Consider the following 19,957-nt stretch of genomic DNA (forward strand, 5'->3'; position numbering starts at 1 on the left):
TCACACTGTGCTGTAACACACAGCGCTCAGTAACTGGTCCTTTCACACTGTGCTGTCACACAGCGCTTAGTAACTGGTCCTTTCACACTGTGCTGTAACACACAGCGCTCAGTAACTGGTCCTTTCACACTGTGCTGTCACACAGCGCTCAGTAACTGGTCCTTTCACACTGTGCTGTCTCACTGCGCTCAGTAACTGGTCCTTTCACACTGTGCTGTCTCACACAGCGCTCAGTAACTGGTCCTTTCACACTGCTGTCTCACACAGCGCTCAGTAACTGGTCCTTTCACACTGTGCTGTAACACACAGCGCTCAGTAACTGGTCCTTTCACACTGTGCTGTAACACACAGCGCTCAGTAACTGGTCCTTTCACACTGTGCTGTCTCACACAGCGCTCAGTAACTGGTCCTTTCACACTGTGCTGTAACACACAGCGCTCAGTAACTGGCCCTTTCACACTGCTGTAACACACAGCGCTCAGTAACTGGTCCTTTCACACTGTGCTGTAACACACAGCGCTCAGTAACTGGTCCTTTCACACTGTGCTGTAACACACAGCGCTCAGTAACTGGTCCTTTCACACTGGTGCTGTCTCACACAGCGCTCAGTAACTGGTCCTTTCACACTGCTGTCTCACACAGCGCTCAGTAACTGGTCCTTTCACACTGTGCTGTAACACACAGCGCTCAGTAACTGGTCCTTTCACACTGTGCTGTCTCACACAGCGCTCAGTAACTGGTCCTTTCACACTGCTGTCTCACACAGCGCTTAGTAACTGGTCCTTTCACACTGTGCTGTCACACAGCGCTTAGTAACTGGTCCTTTCACACTGTGCTGTAACACACAGCGCTCAGTAACTGGTCCTTTCACACTGTGCTGTCTCACACAGCGCTCAGTAACTGGTCCTTTCACACTGCTGTCTCACACAGCGCTCAGTAACTGGTCCTTTCACACTGTGCTGTCTCACACAGCGCTCAGTAACTGTTCCTTTCACACTGTGCTGTAACACACAGCGCTCAGTAACTGGTCCTTTCACACTGTGCTGTCACACACAGCGCTCAGTAACTGGTCCTTTCACACTGTGCTGTCTCACACAGCGCTCAGTAACTGGTCCTTTCACACTGCTGTCTCACACAGCGCTCAGTAACTGGTCCTTTCACACTGTGCTGTAACACACAGCGCTTAGTAACTGGTCCTTTCACACTGTGCTGTAACACAGCGCTCAGTAACTGGTCCTTTCACACTGTGCTGTAACACACAGCGCTTAGTAACTGGTCCTTTCACACTGTGCTGTCTCACAGCGCTCAGTAACTGGTCCTTTCACACTGTGCTGTAACACACAGCGCTCAGTAACTGGTCCTTTCACACTGTGCTGTCTCACACAGCGCTCAGTAACTGGTCCTTTCACACTGTGCTGTCACACAGCGCTTAGTAACTGGTCCTTTCACACTGTGCTGTAACACACAGCGCTCAGTAACTGGTCCTTTCACACTGTGCTGTCACACAGCGCTCAGTAACTGGTCCTTTCACACTGTGCTGTAACACACAGCGCTCAGTAACTGGTCCTTTCACACTGCTGTCACACAGCGCTCAGTAACTGGTCCTTTCACACTGTGCTGTCTCACACAGCGCTCAGTAACTGGTCCTTTCACACTGTGCTGTCTCACACAGCGCTCAGTAACTGGTCCTTTCACACTGTGCTGTCACACAGCGCTCAGTAACAGGTCCTTTCACACTGTGCTGTAACACACAGCGCTCAGTAACTGGTCCTTTCACACTGTGCTGTCACACAGCGCTCAGTAACTGGTCCTTTCACACTGTGCTGTCTCACACAGCGCTCAGTAACTGGTCCTTTCACACTGTGCTGTCACACAGCGCTCAGTAACCGGTCCTTTCACACTGTGCTGTCTCACACAGCGCTCAGTAACTGGTCCTTTCACACTGTGCTGTCACACACAGCGCTCAGTAACTGGTCCTTTCACACTGTGCTGTCTCACACAGCGCTCAGTAACTGGTCCTTTCACACTGTGCTGTCTCACACAGCGCTCAGTAACTGGTCCTTTCACATTGTGCTGTCTCACACAGCGTTCAGTAACTGGTCCTTTCACACTGTGCTGTCTCACACAGCGCTCAGTAACTGGTCCTTTCACACTGTGCTGTAACACACAGCGCTCAGTAACTGGTCCTTTCACACTGTGCTGTCACACACAGCGCTCAGTAACTGGTCCTTTCACACTGTGCTGTCTCACACAGCGCTCAGTAACTGGTCCTTTCAGACTGCTGTCACACAGCGCTCAGTAACTGGTCCTTTCACACTGTGCTGTCACACAGTGCTTAGTAACTGGTCCTTACACACTGCTGTCACACAGCGCTCAGTAACTGGTCCTTTCACACTGTGCTGTAACACACAGCGCTTAGTAACTGGTCCTTTCACACTGTGCTGTCACACAGTGCTTAGTAACTGGTCCTTTCACACTGTGCTGTCACACACAGCGCTCAGTAACTGGTCCTTTCACACTGTGCTGTCACACAGCGCTTAGTAACTGGTCCTTTCACACTGTGCTGTCACACAGCGCTTAGTAACTGGTCCTTTCACACTGTGCTGTCTCACACAGCGCTCAGTAACTGGTCCTTTCACACTGTGCTGTCACACAGCGCTCAGTAACTGGTCCTTTCACACTGTGCTGTCTCACACAGCGCTCAGTAACTGGTCCTTTCACACTGTGCTGTCTCACGCAGCGCTCAGTAACTGGTCCTTTCACACTGTGCTGTCTCACAGCGCTTAGTAACTGGTCCTTTCACACTGTGCTGTCTCACCCAGCGCTCAGTAACTGGTCCTTTCACACTGTGCTGTCTCACACAGCGCTCAGTAACTGGTCCTTTCACACTGTGCTGTCTCACACAGCGCTCAGTAACTGGTCCTTTCACACTGTGCTGTAACACACAGCGCTCAGTAACTGGTCCTTTCACACTGTGCTGTCACACAGCGCTTAGTAACTGGTCCTTTCACACTGTGCTGTAACACACAGCGCTCAGTAACTGGTCCTTTCACACTGTGCTGTCACACAGCGCTCAGTAACTGGTCCTTTCACACTGTGCTGTCTCACTGCGCTCAGTAACTGGTCCTTTCACACTGTGCTGTCTCACACAGCGCTCAGTAACTGGTCCTTTCACACTGCTGTCTCACACAGCGCTCAGTAACTGGTCCTTTCACACTGTGCTGTAACACACAGCGCTCAGTAACTGGTCCTTTCACACTGTGCTGTAACACACAGCGCTCAGTAACTGGTCCTTTCACACTGTGCTGTCTCACACAGCGCTCAGTAACTGGTCCTTTCACACTGTGCTGTAACACACAGCGCTCAGTAACTGGCCCTTTCACACTGCTGTAACACACAGCGCTCAGTAACTGGTCCTTTCACACTGTGCTGTAACACACAGCGCTCAGTAACTGGTCCTTTCACACTGTGCTGTAACACACAGCGCTCAGTAACTGGTCCTTTCACACTGGTGCTGTCTCACACAGCGCTCAGTAACTGGTCCTTTCACACTGCTGTCTCACACAGCGCTCAGTAACTGGTCCTTTCACACTGTGCTGTAACACACAGCGCTCAGTAACTGGTCCTTTCACACTGTGCTGTCTCACACAGCGCTCAGTAACTGGTCCTTTCACACTGCTGTCTCACACAGCGCTTAGTAACTGGTCCTTTCACACTGTGCTGTCACACAGCGCTTAGTAACTGGTCCTTTCACACTGTGCTGTAACACACAGCGCTCAGTAACTGGTCCTTTCACACTGTGCTGTCTCACACAGCGCTCAGTAACTGGTCCTTTCACACTGCTGTCTCACACAGCGCTCAGTAACTGGTCCTTTCACACTGTGCTGTCTCACACAGCGCTCAGTAACTGTTCCTTTCACACTGTGCTGTAACACACAGCGCTCAGTAACTGGTCCTTTCACACTGTGCTGTCACACACAGCGCTCAGTAACTGGTCCTTTCACACTGTGCTGTCTCACACAGCGCTCAGTAACTGGTCCTTTCACACTGCTGTCTCACACAGCGCTCAGTAACTGGTCCTTTCACACTGTGCTGTAACACACAGCGCTTAGTAACTGGTCCTTTCACACTGTGCTGTAACACAGCGCTCAGTAACTGGTCCTTTCACACTGTGCTGTAACACACAGCGCTTAGTAACTGGTCCTTTCACACTGTGCTGTCTCACAGCGCTCAGTAACTGGTCCTTTCACACTGTGCTGTAACACACAGCGCTCAGTAACTGGTCCTTTCACACTGTGCTGTCTCACACAGCGCTCAGTAACTGGTCCTTTCACACTGTGCTGTCACACAGCGCTTAGTAACTGGTCCTTTCACACTGTGCTGTAACACACAGCGCTCAGTAACTGGTCCTTTCACACTGTGCTGTCACACAGCGCTCAGTAACTGGTCCTTTCACACTGTGCTGTAACACACAGCGCTCAGTAACTGGTCCTTTCACACTGCTGTCACACAGCGCTCAGTAACTGGTCCTTTCACACTGTGCTGTCTCACACAGCGCTCAGTAACTGGTCCTTTCACACTGTGCTGTCTCACACAGCGCTCAGTAACTGGTCCTTTCACACTGTGCTGTCACACAGCGCTCAGTAACTGGTCCTTTCACACTGTGCTGTAACACACAGCGCTCAGTAACTGGTCCTTTCACACTGTGCTGTCACACAGCGCTCAGTAACTGGTCCTTTCACACTGTGCTGTCTCACACAGCGCTCAGTAACTGGTCCTTTCACACTGTGCTGTCACACAGCGCTCAGTAACCGGTCCTTTCACACTGTGCTGTCTCACACAGCGCTCAGTAACTGGTCCTTTCACACTGTGCTGTCACACACAGCGCTCAGTAACTGGTCCTTTCACACTGTGCTGTCTCACACAGCGCTCAGTAACTGGTCCTTTCACACTGTGCTGTCTCACACAGCGCTCAGTAACTGGTCCTTTCACATTGTGCTGTCTCACACAGCGTTCAGTAACTGGTCCTTTCACACTGTGCTGTCTCACACAGCGCTCAGTAACTGGTCCTTTCACACTGTGCTGTCTCACACAGCGCTCAGTAACTGGCCCTTTCACACTGTGCTGTCTCACACAGCGCTCAGTAACTGGTCCTCTCACACTGTGCTGTAACACACACCGCTCAGTAACTGGTCCTTTCACACTGTGCTGTCACACAGCGCTCAGTAACTGGTCCTTTCACACTGTGCTGTCTCACACAGCGCTCAGTAACTGGTCCTTTCACACTGTGCTGTCACACAGCGCTCAGTAACCGGTCCTTTCACACTGTGCTGTCTCACACAGCGCTCAGTAACTGGTCCTTTCACACTGTGCTGTCACACACAGCGCTCAGTAACTGGTCCTTTCACATTGTGCTGTCTCACACAGCGTTCAGTAACTGGTCCTTTCACACTGTGCTGTCTCACACAGCGCTCAGTAACTGATCCTTTCACACTGTGCTGTCTCACACAGCGCTCAGTAACTGGCCCTTTCACACTGTGCTGTCACACACAGCGCTCAGTAACTGGTCCTCTCACACTGTGCTGTAACACACACCGCTCAGTAACTGGTCCTTTCACACTGTGCTGTAACACACAGCGCTCAGTAACTGGTCCTTTCACACTGTGCTGTCTCACACAGCGCTCAGTAACTGGTCCTTTCACACTGTGCTGTCTCACTGCGCTCAGTAACTGGTCCTTTCACACTGTGCTGTCACACACAGCGCTCAGTAACTGGTCCTTTCACACTGTGCTGTCTCACACAGCGCTCAGTAACTGGTCCTTTCACACTGTGCTGTCTCACACAGCGCTCAGTAACTGGTCCTTTCACACTGCTGTCTCACACAGCGCTCAGTAACTGGTCCTTTCACACTGTGCTGTAACACACACCGCTCAGTAACTGGTCCTTTCACACTGTGCTGTAACACACAGCGCTCAGTAACTGGTCCTTTCACACTGTGCTGTCTCACACAGCGCTCAGTAACTGGTCCTTTCACACTGTGCTGTCTCACTGCGCTCAGTAACTGGTCCTTTCACACTGTGCTGTCTCACACAGCGCTCAGTAACTGGTCCTTTCACACTGTGCTGTCTCACACAGCGCTCAGTAACTGGTCCTTTCACACTGCTGTCTCACACAGCGCTCAGTAACTGGTCCTTTCACACTGTGCTGTAACACACACCGCTCAGTAACTGGTCCTTTCACACTGTGCTGTAACACACAGCGCTCAGTAACTGGTCCTTTCAGACTGTGCTGTCTCACACAGCGCTCAGTAACTGGTCCTTTCACACTGTGCTGTCTCACACAGCGCTCAGTAACTGGTCCTTTCACACTGTGCTGTCACACAGCGCTCAGTAACTGGTCCTTTCACACTGTGCTGTAACACACAGCGCTCAGTAACTGGTCCTTTCACACTGTGCTGTCTCACACAGCGCTCAGTAACTGGTCCTTTCACACTGTGCTGTCTCACACAGCGCTCAGTAACTGGTCCTTTCACACTGCTGTCTCACACAGCGCTCAGTAACTGGTCCTTTCACACTGTGCTGTAACACACAGCGCTCAGTAACTGGTCCTTTCACACTGTGCATTCACACAGCGCTCAGTAACTGGTCCTTTCACACTGCTGTCTCACACAGCGCTCAGTAACTGGTCCTTTCACACTGTGCTGTCTCACACAGCTCTCAGTAACTGTTCCTTTCACACTGTGCTGTAACACACAGCGCTCAGTAACTGGTCCTTTCACACTGTGCTGTCACACACAGCGCTCAGTAACTGGTCCTTTCACACTGTGCTGTCTCACACAGCGCTCAGTAACTGGTCCTTTCACACTGTGCTGTAACACACACCGCTTAGTAACTGGTCCTTTCACACTGTGCTGTAACACAGCGCTCAGTAACTGGTCCTTTCACACTGTGCTGTAACACACAGCGCTTAGTAACTGGTCCTTTCACACTGTGCTGTCTCACAGCGCTCAGTAACTGGTCCTTTCACACTGTGCTGTAACACACAGCGCTCAGTAACTGGTCCTTTCACATTGTGCTGTCTCACACAGCGCTCAGTAACTGGTCCTTTCACACTGTGCTGTCACACAGCGCTTAGTAACTGGTCCTTTCACACTGTGCTGTAACACACAGCGCTCAGTAACTGGTCCTTTCACACTGTGCTGTCACACAGCGCTCAGTAACTGGTCCTTTCACACTGTGCTGTAACACACAGCGCTCAGTAACTGGTCCTTTCACACTGCTGTCACACAGCGCTCAGTAACTGGTCCTTTCACACTGTGCTGTCTCACACAGCGCTCAGTAACTGGTCCTTTCACACTGTGCTGTAACACACAGCGCTCAGTAACTGGTCCTTTCACACTGTGCTGTCTCACACAGCGCTCAGTAACTGGTCCTTTCACACTGTGCTGTCTCACTGCGCTCAGTAACTGGTCCTTTCACACTGTGCTGTCACACACAGCGCTCAGTAACTGGTCCTTTCACACTGTGCTGTCTCACACAGCGCTCAGTAACTGGTCCTTTCACACTGTGCTGTCTCACACAGCGCTCAGTAACTGGTCCTTTCACACTGCTGTCTCACACAGCGCTCAGTAACTGGTCCTTTCACACTGTGCTGTAACACACACCGCTCAGTAACTGGTCCTTTCACACTGTGCTGTAACACACAGCGCTCAGTAACTGGTCCTTTCACACTGTGCTGTCTCACACAGCGCTCAGTAACTGGTCCTTTCACACTGTGCTGTCTCACTGCGCTCAGTAACTGGTCCTTTCACACTGTGCTGTCTCACACAGCGCTCAGTAACTGGTCCTTTCACACTGTGCTGTCTCACACAGCGCTCAGTAACTGGTCCTTTCACACTGCTGTCTCACACAGCGCTCAGTAACTGGTCCTTTCACACTGTGCTGTAACACACACCGCTCAGTAACTGGTCCTTTCACACTGTGCTGTAACACACAGCGCTCAGTAACTGGTCCTTTCAGACTGTGCTGTCTCACACAGCGCTCAGTAACTGGTCCTTTCACACTGTGCTGTCTCACACAGCGCTCAGTAACTGGTCCTTTCACACTGTGCTGTCACACAGCGCTCAGTAACTGGTCCTTTCACACTGTGCTGTAACACACAGCGCTCAGTAACTGGTCCTTTCACACTGTGCTGTCTCACACAGCGCTCAGTAACTGGTCCTTTCACACTGTGCTGTCTCACACAGCGCTCAGTAACTGGACCTTTCACACTGCTGTCTCACACAGCGCTCAGTAACTGGTCCTTTCACACTGTGCTGTAACACACAGCGCTCAGTAACTGGTCCTTTCACACTGTGCATTCACACAGCGCTCAGTAACTGGTCCTTTCACATTGTGCTGTAACACACAGCGCTCAGTAACTGGTCCTTTCACACTGCTGTCTCACACAGCGCTCAGTAACTGGTCCTTTCACACTGTGCTGTCACACACAGCGCTCAGTAACTGGTCCTTTCACACTGTGCTGTCTCACACAGCGCTCAGTAACTGGCCCTTTCACACTGTGCTGTCACACACAGCGCTCAGTAACTGGTCCTCTCACACTGTGCTGTCTCACACAGCGCTCAGTAACTGGTCCTTTCACACTGTGCTGTAACACACAGCGCTCAGTAACTGGTCCTTTCTCACTGTGCTGTAACACACAGCGCTCAGTAACTGGTCCTTTCACACTGTGCTGTCTCACACAGCGCTCAGTAACTGTTCCTTTCACACTGTGCTGTAACACACAGCGCTCAGTAACTGGTCCTTTCACACTGTGCTGTCTCACACAGCGCTCAGTAACTGTTCCTTTCACACTGTGCTGTCTCACACAGCGCTCAGTAAGTGGTCCTTTCACACTGTGCTGCAGCACACAGCGCTCAGTAACTGGTCCTTTCACACTGTGCTGTAGCACACAGCGCTCAGTAACTGGTCCTTTCACACTGCTGTCTCACACAGCGCTCAGTAACTGGTCCTTTCACACTGTGCTGTCACACAGCGCTCAGTAACTGGTCCTTTCACACTGCTGTCACACACAGCGATCTGTAACTGGTCCTTTCACACTGTGCTGTCACACAGCGCTTAGTAACTGGTCCTTTCACACTGTGCTGTCTCACACAGCGCTCAGTAACTGGTCCTTTCACACTGTGCTGTCTCACACAGCGCTCAGTAACTGGTCCTTTCACACTGTGCTGTCTCACACAGTGCTCAGTAACTGGTCCTTTCACACTGTGCTGTCTCACACAGCGCTCAGTAACCGGTCCTTTCACACTGTGCTGTCTCACACAGCGCTCAGTAACTGGTCCTTTCACACTGTGCTGTCTCACACAGCGCTCAGTAACTGGCCCTTTCACACTGTGCTGTCTCACACAGCGCTCAGTAACTGGTCCTTTCACACTGCTGTCTCACACAGCGCTCAGTAACTGGTCCTCTCACACTGTGCTGTCTCACACAGCGCTCAGTAACTGGTCCTCTCACACTGTGCTGTAACACACAGCGCTCAGTAACTGGTCCTTTCACACTGGTGCTGTCTCACACAGCGCTCAGTAACTGGTCCTTTCACACTGTGCTGTCTCACACAGCGCTCAGTAACTGGTCCTTTCACACTGCTGTCACACACAGCGCTCAGTAACTGGTCCTCTCACACTGTGCTGTCTCACACAGCGCTCAGTAACTGGTCCTTTCACACTGTGCTGTAACACACAGCGCTCAGTAACTGGTCCTTTCACACTGTGCTGTATCACACAGCGCTCAGTAACTGGTCCTTTCACACTGTGCTGTCTCACACAGCGCTCAGTAACTGGTCCTTTCACACTGCTGTCTCACACAGCGCTCAGTAACTGGTCCTTTCACACTGTGCTGTAACACACAGCGCTCAGTAACTGGTCCTTTCACACTGTGCATTCACACAGCGCTCAGTAACTGGTCCTTTCACACTGTGCTGTAACACAGCGCTCAGTAACTGGTCCTTTCACACTGTGCTGTAACACACAGCGCTTAGTAACTGGTCCTTTCACACTGTGCTGTCTCACAGCGCTCAGTAACTGGTCCTTTCACACTGTGCTGTAACACACAGCGCTCAGTAACTGGTCCTTTCACATTGTGCTGTCTCACACAGCGCTCAGTAACTGGTCCTTTCACACTGTGCTGTCACACAGCGCTTAGTAACTGGTCCTTTCACACTGTGCTGTAACACACAGCGCTCAGTAACTGGTCCTTTCACACTGTGCTGTCACAAAGCGCTCAGTAACTGGTCCTTTCACACTGTGCTGTAACACACAGCGCTCAGTAACTGGTCCTTTCACACTGCTGTCACACAGCGCTCAGTAACTGGTCCTTTCACACTGTGCTGTCTCACACAGCGCTCAGTAACTGGTCCTTTCACACTGTGCTGTAACACACAGCGCTCAGTAACTGGTCCTTTCACACTGTGCTGTCTCACACAGCGCTCAGTAACTGGTCCTTTCACACTGTGCTGTCTCACTGCGCTCATTAACTGGTCCTTTCACACTGTGCTGTCACACACAGCGCTCAGTAACTGGTCCTTTCACACTGTGCTGTCTCACACAGCGCTCAGTAACTGGTCCTTTCACACTGTGCTGTCACACACAGCGCTCAGTAACTGGTCCTTTCACACTGTGCTGTCTCACACAGCGCTCAGTAACTGGTCCTTTCACACTGTGCTGTCACACACAGCGCTCAGTAACTGGTCCTTTCACACTGTGCTGTCAGACAGCGCTTAGTAACTGGTCCTTTCACACTGTGCTGTCTCACACAGCGCTCAGTAACTGGTCCTTTCACACTGTGCTGTCTCACACAGCGCTGAGTAACTGGTCCTTTCACACTGTGCTGTCTCACACTGCGCTCAGTAACTGGTCCTTTCACACTGTGCTGTCTCACACAGCGCCCAGTAACTGGTCCTTTCACACTGTGCTGTCTCACACAGCGCTCAGTAACTGGTCCTTTCACACTGTGCTGTCTCACACAGCGCTCAGTAACTGGTCCTTTCACACTGTGCTGTCACACACAGCGCTCAGTAACTGGTCCTTTCACACTGTGCTGTCACACAGCGCTCAGTAACTGGTCCTTTCACACTGTGCTGTCACACAGCGCTCAGTAACTGGTCCTTTCACACTGTGCTGTAACACACAGCGCTCAGTAACTGGTCCTTTCACACTGTGCTGTAACACACAGCGCTCAGTAACTGGTCCTTTCACACTGTGCTGTCTCACACAGCGCTCAGTAACTGGTCCTTTCACACTGTGCTGTCACACACAGCGCTCAGTAACTGGTCCTTTCACACTGTGCTGTCACACACAGCGTCAGTAACTGGTCCTTTCACACTATGCTGTCTCACACAGCGTCAGTAACTGGTCCTTTCACACTGTGCTGTCTCACACAGCGCTCAGTAACTGGTCCTTTCACACTGTGCTGTCACACAGCGCTCAGTAACTGGTCCTTTCACACTGTGCTGTCACACAGCGCTCAGTAACTGGTCCTTTCACACTGTGCTGTCACACAGCGCTCAGTAACTGGTCCTTTCACACTGTCCTGTCTCACAGCGCTCAGTAACTGGTCCTTTCACACTGCTGTCTCACACAGCGCTCAGTAACTGGTCCTTTCACACTGTGCTGTCACACAGCGCTCAGTAACTGGTCCTTTCACACTGTGCTGTAACACACAGCGCTCAGTAACTGGTCCTTTCACACTGCTGTCTCACACAGTGCTCAGTAACTGGTCCTTTCACACTGTGCTGTAACACACAGCGCTCAGTAACTGGTCCTTTCACACTGCTGTCTCACACAGCGCTCAGTAACTGGTCCTTTCACACTGTGCTGTCACACACAGCGCTCAGTAACTGGTCCTTTCACACTGTGCTGTAACACACAGCGCTCAGTAACTGGTCCTTTCACACTGTGCTGTCTCACACAGCGCTCAGTAACTGGTCCTTTCAGACTGCTGTCACACAGCGCTCAGTAACTGGTTCTTTCACACTGTGCTGTCACACAGTGCTTAGTAACTGGTCCTTACACACTGCTGTCACACAGCGCTCAGTAACTGGTCCTTTCACACTGTGCTGTAACACACAGCGCTTAGTAACTGGTCCTTTCACACTGTGCTGTCACACAGTGCTTAGTAACTGGTCCTTTCACACTGTGCTGTCACACACAGCGCTCAGTAACTGGTCCTTTCACACGGTGCTGTCACACAGCGCTTAGTAACTGGTCCTTTCACACTGTGCTGTCACACAGCGCTTAGTAACTGGTCCTTTCACACTGTGCTGTCTCACACAGCGCTCAGTAACTGGTCCTTTCACACTGTGCTGTCACACAGCGCTCAGTAACTGGTCCTTTCACACTGTGCTGTCTCACACAGCGCTCAGTAACTGGTCCTTTCACACTGTGCTGTCTCACGCAGCGCTCAGTAACTGGTCCTTTCACACTGTGCTGTCTCACAGCGCTTAGTAACTGGTCCTTTCACACTGTGCTGTCTCACCCAGCGCTCAGTAACTGGTCCTTTCACACTGTGCTGTCTCACACAGCGCTCAGTAACTGGTCCTTTCACACTGTGCTGTCTCACACAGCGCTCAGTAACTGGTCCTTTCACACTGTGCTGTAACACACAGCGCTCAGTAACTGGTCCTTTCACACTGTGCTGTCACACAGCGCTTAGTAACTGGTCCTTTCACACTGTGCTGTAACACACAGCGCTCAGTAACTGGTCCTTTCACACTGTGCTGTCACACAGCGCTCAGTAACTGGTCCTTTCACACTGTGCTGTCTCACTGCGCTCAGTAACTGGTCCTTTCACACTGTGCTGTCTCACACAGCGCTCAGTAACTGGTCCTTTCACACTGTTGTCTCACACAGCGCTCAGTAACTGGTCCTTTCACACTGTGCTGTAACACACAGCGCTCAGTAACTGGTCCTTTCACACTGTGCTGTAACACACAGCGCTCAGTAACTGGTCCTTTCACACTGTGCTGTCTCACACAGCGCTCAGTAACTGGTCCTTTCACACTGTGCTGTAACACACAGCGCTCAGTAACTGGCCCTTTCACACTGCTGTAACACACAGCGCTCAGTAACTGGTCCTTTCACACTGTGCTGTAACACACAGCGCTCAGTAACTGGTCCTTTCACACTGTGCTGTAACACACAGCGCTCAGTAACTGGTCCTTTCACACTGGTGCTGTCTCACACAGCGCTCAGTAACTGGTCCTTTCACACTGCTGTCTCACACAGCGCTCAGTAACTGGTCCTTTCACACTGTGCTGTAACACACAGCGCTCAGTAACTGGTCCTTTCACACTGTGCTGTCTCACACAGCGCTCAGTAACTGGTCCTTTCACACTGCTGTCTCACACAGCGCTTAGTAACTGGTCCTTTCACACTGTGCTGTCACACAGCGCTTAGTAACTGGTCCTTTCACACTGTGCTGTAACACACAGCGCTCAGCAACTGGTCCTTTCACACTGTGCTGTCTCACACAGCGCTCAGTAACTGGTCCTTTCACACTGCTGTCTCACACAGCGCTCAGTAACTGGTCCTTTCACACTGTGCTGTCTCACACAGCGCTCAGTAACTGTTCCTTTCACACTGTGCTGTAACACACAGCGCTCAGTAACTGGTCCTTTCACACTGTGCTGTCACACACAGCGCTCAGTAACTGGTCCTTTCACACTGTGCTGTCTCACACAGCGCTCAGTAACTGGTCCTTTCACACTGCTGTCTCACACAGCGCTCAGTAACTGGTCCTTTCACACTGTGCTGTAACACACAGCGCTTAGTAACTGGTCCTTTCACACTGTGCTGTAACACAGCGCTCAGTAACTGGTCCTTTCACACTGTGCTGTAACACACAGCGCTTAGTAACTGGTCCTTTCACACTGTGCTGTCTCACAGCGCTCAGTAACTGGTCCTTTCACACTGTGCTGTAACACACAGCGCTCAGTAACTGGTCCTTTCACACTGTGCTGTCTCACACAGCGCTCAGTAACTGGTCCTTTCACACTGTGCTGTCACACAGCGCTTAGTAACTGGTCCTTTCACACTGTGCTGTAACACACAGCGCTCAGTAACTGGTCCTTTCACACTGTTCTGTCACACAGCGCTCAGTAACTGGTCCTTTCACACTGTGCTGTAACACACAGCGCTCAGTAACTGGTCCTTTCACACTGCTGTCACACAGCGCTCAGTAACTGGTCCTTTCACACTGTGCTGTCTCACACAGCGCTCAGTAACTGGTCCTTTCACACTGTGCTGTCTCACACAGCGCTCAGTAACTGGTCCTTTCACACTGTGCTGTCACACAGCGCTCTGTAACTGGTCCTTTCACACTGTGCTGTAACACACAGCGCTCAGTAACTGGTCCTTTCACACTGTGCTGTCACACAGCGCTCAGTAACTGGTCCTTTCACACTGTGCTGTCTCACACAGCGCTCAGTAACTGGTCCTTTCACACTGTGCTGTCACACAGCGCTCAGTAACCGGTCCTTTCACACTGTGCTGTCTCACACAGCGCTCAGTAACTGGTCCTTTCACACTGTGCTGTCACACACAGCGCTCAGTAACTGGTCCTTTCACACTGTGCTGTCTCACACAGCGCTCAGTAACTGGTCCTTTCACACTGTGCTGTCTCACACAGCGCTCAGTAACTGGTCCTTTCACATTGTGCTGTCTCACACAGCGTTCAGTAACTGGTCCTTTCACACTGTGCTGTCTCACACAGCGCTCAGTAACTGGTCCTTTCACACTGTGCTGTCTCACACAGCGCTCAGTAACTGGCCCTTTCACACTGTGCTGTCTCACACAGCGCTCAGTAACTGGTCCTCTCACACTGTGCTGTAACACACACCGCTCAGTAACTGGTCCTTTCACACTGTGCTGTCACACAGCGCTCAGTAACTGGTCCTTTCACACTGTGCTGTCTCACACAGCGCTCAGTAACTGGTCCTTTCACACTGTGCTGTCACACAGCGCTCAGTAACCGGTCCTTTCACACTGTGCTGTCTCACACAGCGCTCAGTAACTGGTCCTTTCACACTGTGCTGTCACACACAGCGCTCAGTAACTGGTCCTTTCACATTGTGCTGTCTCACACAGCGTTCAGTAACTGGTCCTTTCACACTGTGCTGTCTCACACAGCGCTCAGTAACTGGTCCTTTCACACTGTGCTGTCTCACACAGCGCTCAGTAACTGGCCCTTTCACACTGTGCTGTCACACACAGCGCTCAGTAACTGGTCCTCTCACACTGTGCTGTAACACACACCGCTCAGTAACTGGTCCTTTCACACTGTGCTGTAACACACAGCGCTCAGTAACTGGTCCTTTCACACTGTGCTGTCTCACACAGCGCTCAGTAACTGGTCCTTTCACACTGTGCTGTCTCACTGCGCTCAGTAACTGGTCCTTTCACACTGTGCTGTCACACACAGCGCTCAGTAACTGGTCCTTTCACACTGTGCTGTCTCACACAGCGCTCAGTAACTGGTCCTTTCACACTGTGCTGTCTCACACAGCGCTCAGTAACTGGTCCTTTCACACTGCTGTCTCACACAGCGCTCAGTAACTGGTCCTTTCACACTGTGCTGTAACACACACCGCTCAGTAACTGGTCCTTTCACACTGTGCTGTAACACACAGCGCTCAGTAACTGGTCCTTTCACACTGTGCTGTCTCACACAGCGCTCAGTAACTGGTCCTTTCACACTGTGCTGTCTCACTGCGCTCAGTAACTGGTCCTTTCACACTGTGCTGTCTCACACAGCGCTCAGTAACTGGTCCTTTCACACTGTGCTGTCTCACACAGCGCTCAGTAACTGGTCCTTTCACACTGCTGTCTCACACAGCGCTCAGTAACTGGTCCTTTCACACTGTGCTGTAACACACACCGCTCAGTAACTGGTCCTTTCACACTGTGCTGTAACACACAGCGCTCAGTAACTGGTCCTTTCAGACTGTGCTGTCTCACACAGCGCTCAGTAACTGGTCCTTTCACACTGTGCTGTCTCACACAGCGCTCAGTAACTGGTCCTTTCACACTGTGCTGTCACACAGCGCTCAGTAACAGGTCCTTTCACACTGTGCTGTAACACACAGCGCTCAGTAACTGGTCCTTTCACACTGTGCTGTCTCACACAGCGCTCAGTAACTGGTCCTTTCACACAGTGCTGTCTCACACAGCGCTCAGTAACTGGTCCTTTCACACTGCTGTCTCACACAGCGCTCAGTAACTGGTCCTTTCACACTGTGCTGTCTCACACAGCGCTCAGTAACTGGTCCTTTCACACTGTGCTGTAACACACAGCGCTCAGTAACTGGTCCTTTCACACTGCTGTCTCACACAGCGCTCAGTAACTGGTCCTTTCACACTGTGCTGTCTCACACAGCGCTCAGTAACTGTTCCTTTCACACTGTGCTGTAACACACAGCGCTCAGTAACTGGTCCTTTCACACTGTGCTGTCACACACAGCGCTCAGTAACTGGTCCTTTCACACTGTGCTGTCTCACACAGCGCTCAGTAACTGGTCCTTTCACACTGTGCTGTAACACACAGCGCTTAGTAACTGGTCCTTTCACACTGTGCTGTAACACAGCGCTCAGTAACTGGTCCTTTCACACTGTGCTGTAACACACAGCGCTTAGTAACTGGTCCTTTCACACTGTGCTGTCTCACAGCGCTCAGTAACTGGTCCTTTCACACTGTGCTGTAACACACAGCGCTCAGTAACTGGTCCTTTCACATTGTGCTGTCTCACACAGCGCTCAGTAACTGGTCCTTTCACACTGTGCTGTCACACAGCGCTTAGTAACTGGTCCTTTCACACTGTGCTGTAACACACAGCGCTCAGTAACTGGTCCTTTCACACTGTGCTGTCACACAGCGCTCAGTAACTGGTCCTTTCACACTGTGCTGTAACACACAGCGCTCAGTAACTGGTCCTTTCACACTGCTGTCACACAGCGCTCAGTAACTGGTCCTTTCACACTGTGCTGTCTCACACAGCGCTCAGTAACTGGTCCTTTTACACTGTGCTGTCTCACTGCGCTCAGTAACTGGTCCTTTCACACTGTGCTGTCACACACAGCGCTCAGTAACTGGTCCTTTCACACTGTGCTGTCTCACACAGCGCTCAGTAACTGGTCCTTTCACACTGTGCTGTCTCACACAGCGCTCAGTAACTGGTCCTTTCACACTGCTGTCTCACACAGCGCTCAGTAACTGGTCCTTTCACACTGTGCTGTAACACACACCGCTCAGTAACTGGTCCTTTCACACTGTGCTGTAACACACAGCGCTCAGTAACTGGTCCTTTCACACTGTGCTGTCTCACACAGCGCTCAGTAACTGGTCCTTTCACACTGTGCTGTCTCACTGCGCTCAGTAACTGGTCCTTTCACACTGTGCTGTCTCACACAGCGCTCAGTAACTGGTCCTTTCACACTGTGCTGTCTCACACAGCGCTCAGTAACTGGTCCTTTCACACTGCTGTCTCACACAGCGCTCAGTAACTGGTCCTTTCACACTGTGCTGTAACACACACCGCTCAGTAACTGGTCCTTTCACACTGTGCTGTAACACACAGCGCTCAGTAACTGGTCCTTTCAGACTGTGCTGTCTCACACAGCGCTCAGTAACTGGTCCTTTCACACTGTGCTGTCTCACACAGCGCTCAGTAACTGGTCCTTTCACACTGTGCTGTCACACAGCGCTCAGTAACTGGTCCTTTCACACTGTGCTGTAACACACAGCGCTCAGTAACTGGTCCTTTCACACTGTGCTGTCTCACACAGCGCTCAGTAACTGGTCCTTTCACACTGCTGTCTCACACAGCGCTCAGTAACTGGTCCTTTCACACTGTGCTGTAACACACAGCGCTCAGTAACTGGTCCTTTCACACTGTGCATTCACACAGCGCTCAGTAACTGGTCCTTTCACACTGTGCTGTAACACACAGCGCTCAGTAACTGGTCCTTTCACACTGCTGTCTCACACAGCGCTCAGTAACTGGTCCTTTCACACTGTGCTGTCACACACAGCGCTCAGTAACTGGTCCTTTCACACTGTGCTGTCTCACACAGCGCTCAGTAACTGGCCCTTTCACACTGTGCTGTCACACACAGCGCTCAGTAACTGGTCCTCTCACATTGTGCTGTCTCACACAGCGCTCAGTAACTGGTCCTTTCACACTGTGCTGTAACACACAGCGCTCAGTAACTGGTCCTTTCTCACTGTGCTGTAACACACAGCGCTCAGTAACTGGTCCTTTCACACTGTGCTGTCTCACACAGCGCTCAGTAACTGTTCCTTTCACACTGTGCTGTAACACACAGCGCTCAGTAACTGGTCCTTTCACACTGTGCTGTCTCACACAGCGCTCAGTAACTGTTCCTTTCACACTGTGCTGTCTCACACAGCGCTCAGTAAGTGGTCCTTTCACACTGTGCTGCAGCACACAGCGCTCAGTAACTGGTCCTTTCACACTGTGCTGTAGCACACAGCGCTCAGTAACTGGTCCTTTCACACTGCTGTCTCACACAGCGCTCAGTAACTGGTCCTTTCACACTGTGCTGTCACACAGTGCTCAGTAACTGGTCCTTTCACACTGCTGTCACACACAGCGATCTGTAACTGGTCCTTTCACACTGTGCTGTCTCACACAGCGCTCAGTAACTGGTCCTTTCACACTGTGCTGTCTCACACAGCGCTCAGTAACTGGTCCTTTCACATTGTGCTGTCTCACACAGCGTTCAGTAACTGGTCCTTTCACACTGTGCTGTCTCACACAGCGCTCAGTAACTGGTCCTTTCACACTGTGCTGTAACACACAGCGCTCAGTAACTGGTCCTTTCACACTGTGCTGTCTCACACAGCGCTCAGTAACTGGTCCTTTCACACTGTGCTGTCTCACTGCGCTCAGTAACTGGTCCTTTCACACTGTGCTGTCACACACAGCGCTCAGTAACTGGTCCTTTCACACTGTGCTGTCTCACACAGCGCTCAGTAACTGGTCCTTTCACACTGTGCTGTCTCACACAGCGCTCAGTAACTGGTCCTTTCACACTGCTGTCTCACACAGCGCTCAGTAACTGGTCCTTTCACACTGTGCTGTAACACACACCGCTCAGTAACTGGTCCTTTCACACTGTGCTGTAACACACAGCGCTCAGTAACTGGTCCTTTCACACTGTGCTGTCTCACACAGCGCTCAGTAACTGGTCCTTTCACACTGTGCTGTCTCACTGCGCTCAGTAACTGGTCCTTTCACACTGTGCTGTCTCACACAGCGCTCAGTAACTGGTCCTTTCACACTGTGCTGTCTCACACAGCGCTCAGTAACTGGTCCTTTCACACTGCTGTCTCACACAGCGCTCAGTAACTGGTCCTTTCACACTGTGCTGTAACACACACCGCTCAGTAACTGGTCCTTTCACACTGTGCTGTAACACACAGCGCTCAGTAACTGGTCCTTTCAGACTGTGCTGTCTCACACAGCGCTCAGTAACTGGTCCTTTCACACTGTGCTGTCACACAGCGCTCAGTAACTGGTCCTTTCACACTGTGCTGTAACACACAGCGCTCAGTAACTGGTCCTTTCACACTGTGCTGTCTCACACAGCGCTCAGTAACTGGTCCTTTCACACTGTGCTGTCTCACACAGCGCTCAGTAACTGGTCCTTTCACACTGCTGTCTCACACAGCGCTCAGTAACTGGTCCTTTCACACTGTGCTGTAACACACAGCGCTCAGTAACTGGTCCTTTCACACTGCTGTCTCACACAGCGCTCAGTAACTGGTCCTTTCACACTGTGCTGTCTCACACAGCGCTCAGTAACTGTTCCTTTCACACTGTGCTGTAACACACAGCGCTCAGTAACTGGTCCTTTCACACTGTGCTGTCACACACAGCGCTCAGT

The sequence above is a fragment of the Scyliorhinus torazame genome, unplaced genomic scaffold (genome assembly GCF_047496885.1).
Source record: "Scyliorhinus torazame isolate Kashiwa2021f unplaced genomic scaffold, sScyTor2.1 scaffold_411, whole genome shotgun sequence".
Lineage (NCBI taxonomy): Eukaryota > Metazoa > Chordata > Chondrichthyes > Carcharhiniformes > Scyliorhinidae > Scyliorhinus > Scyliorhinus torazame.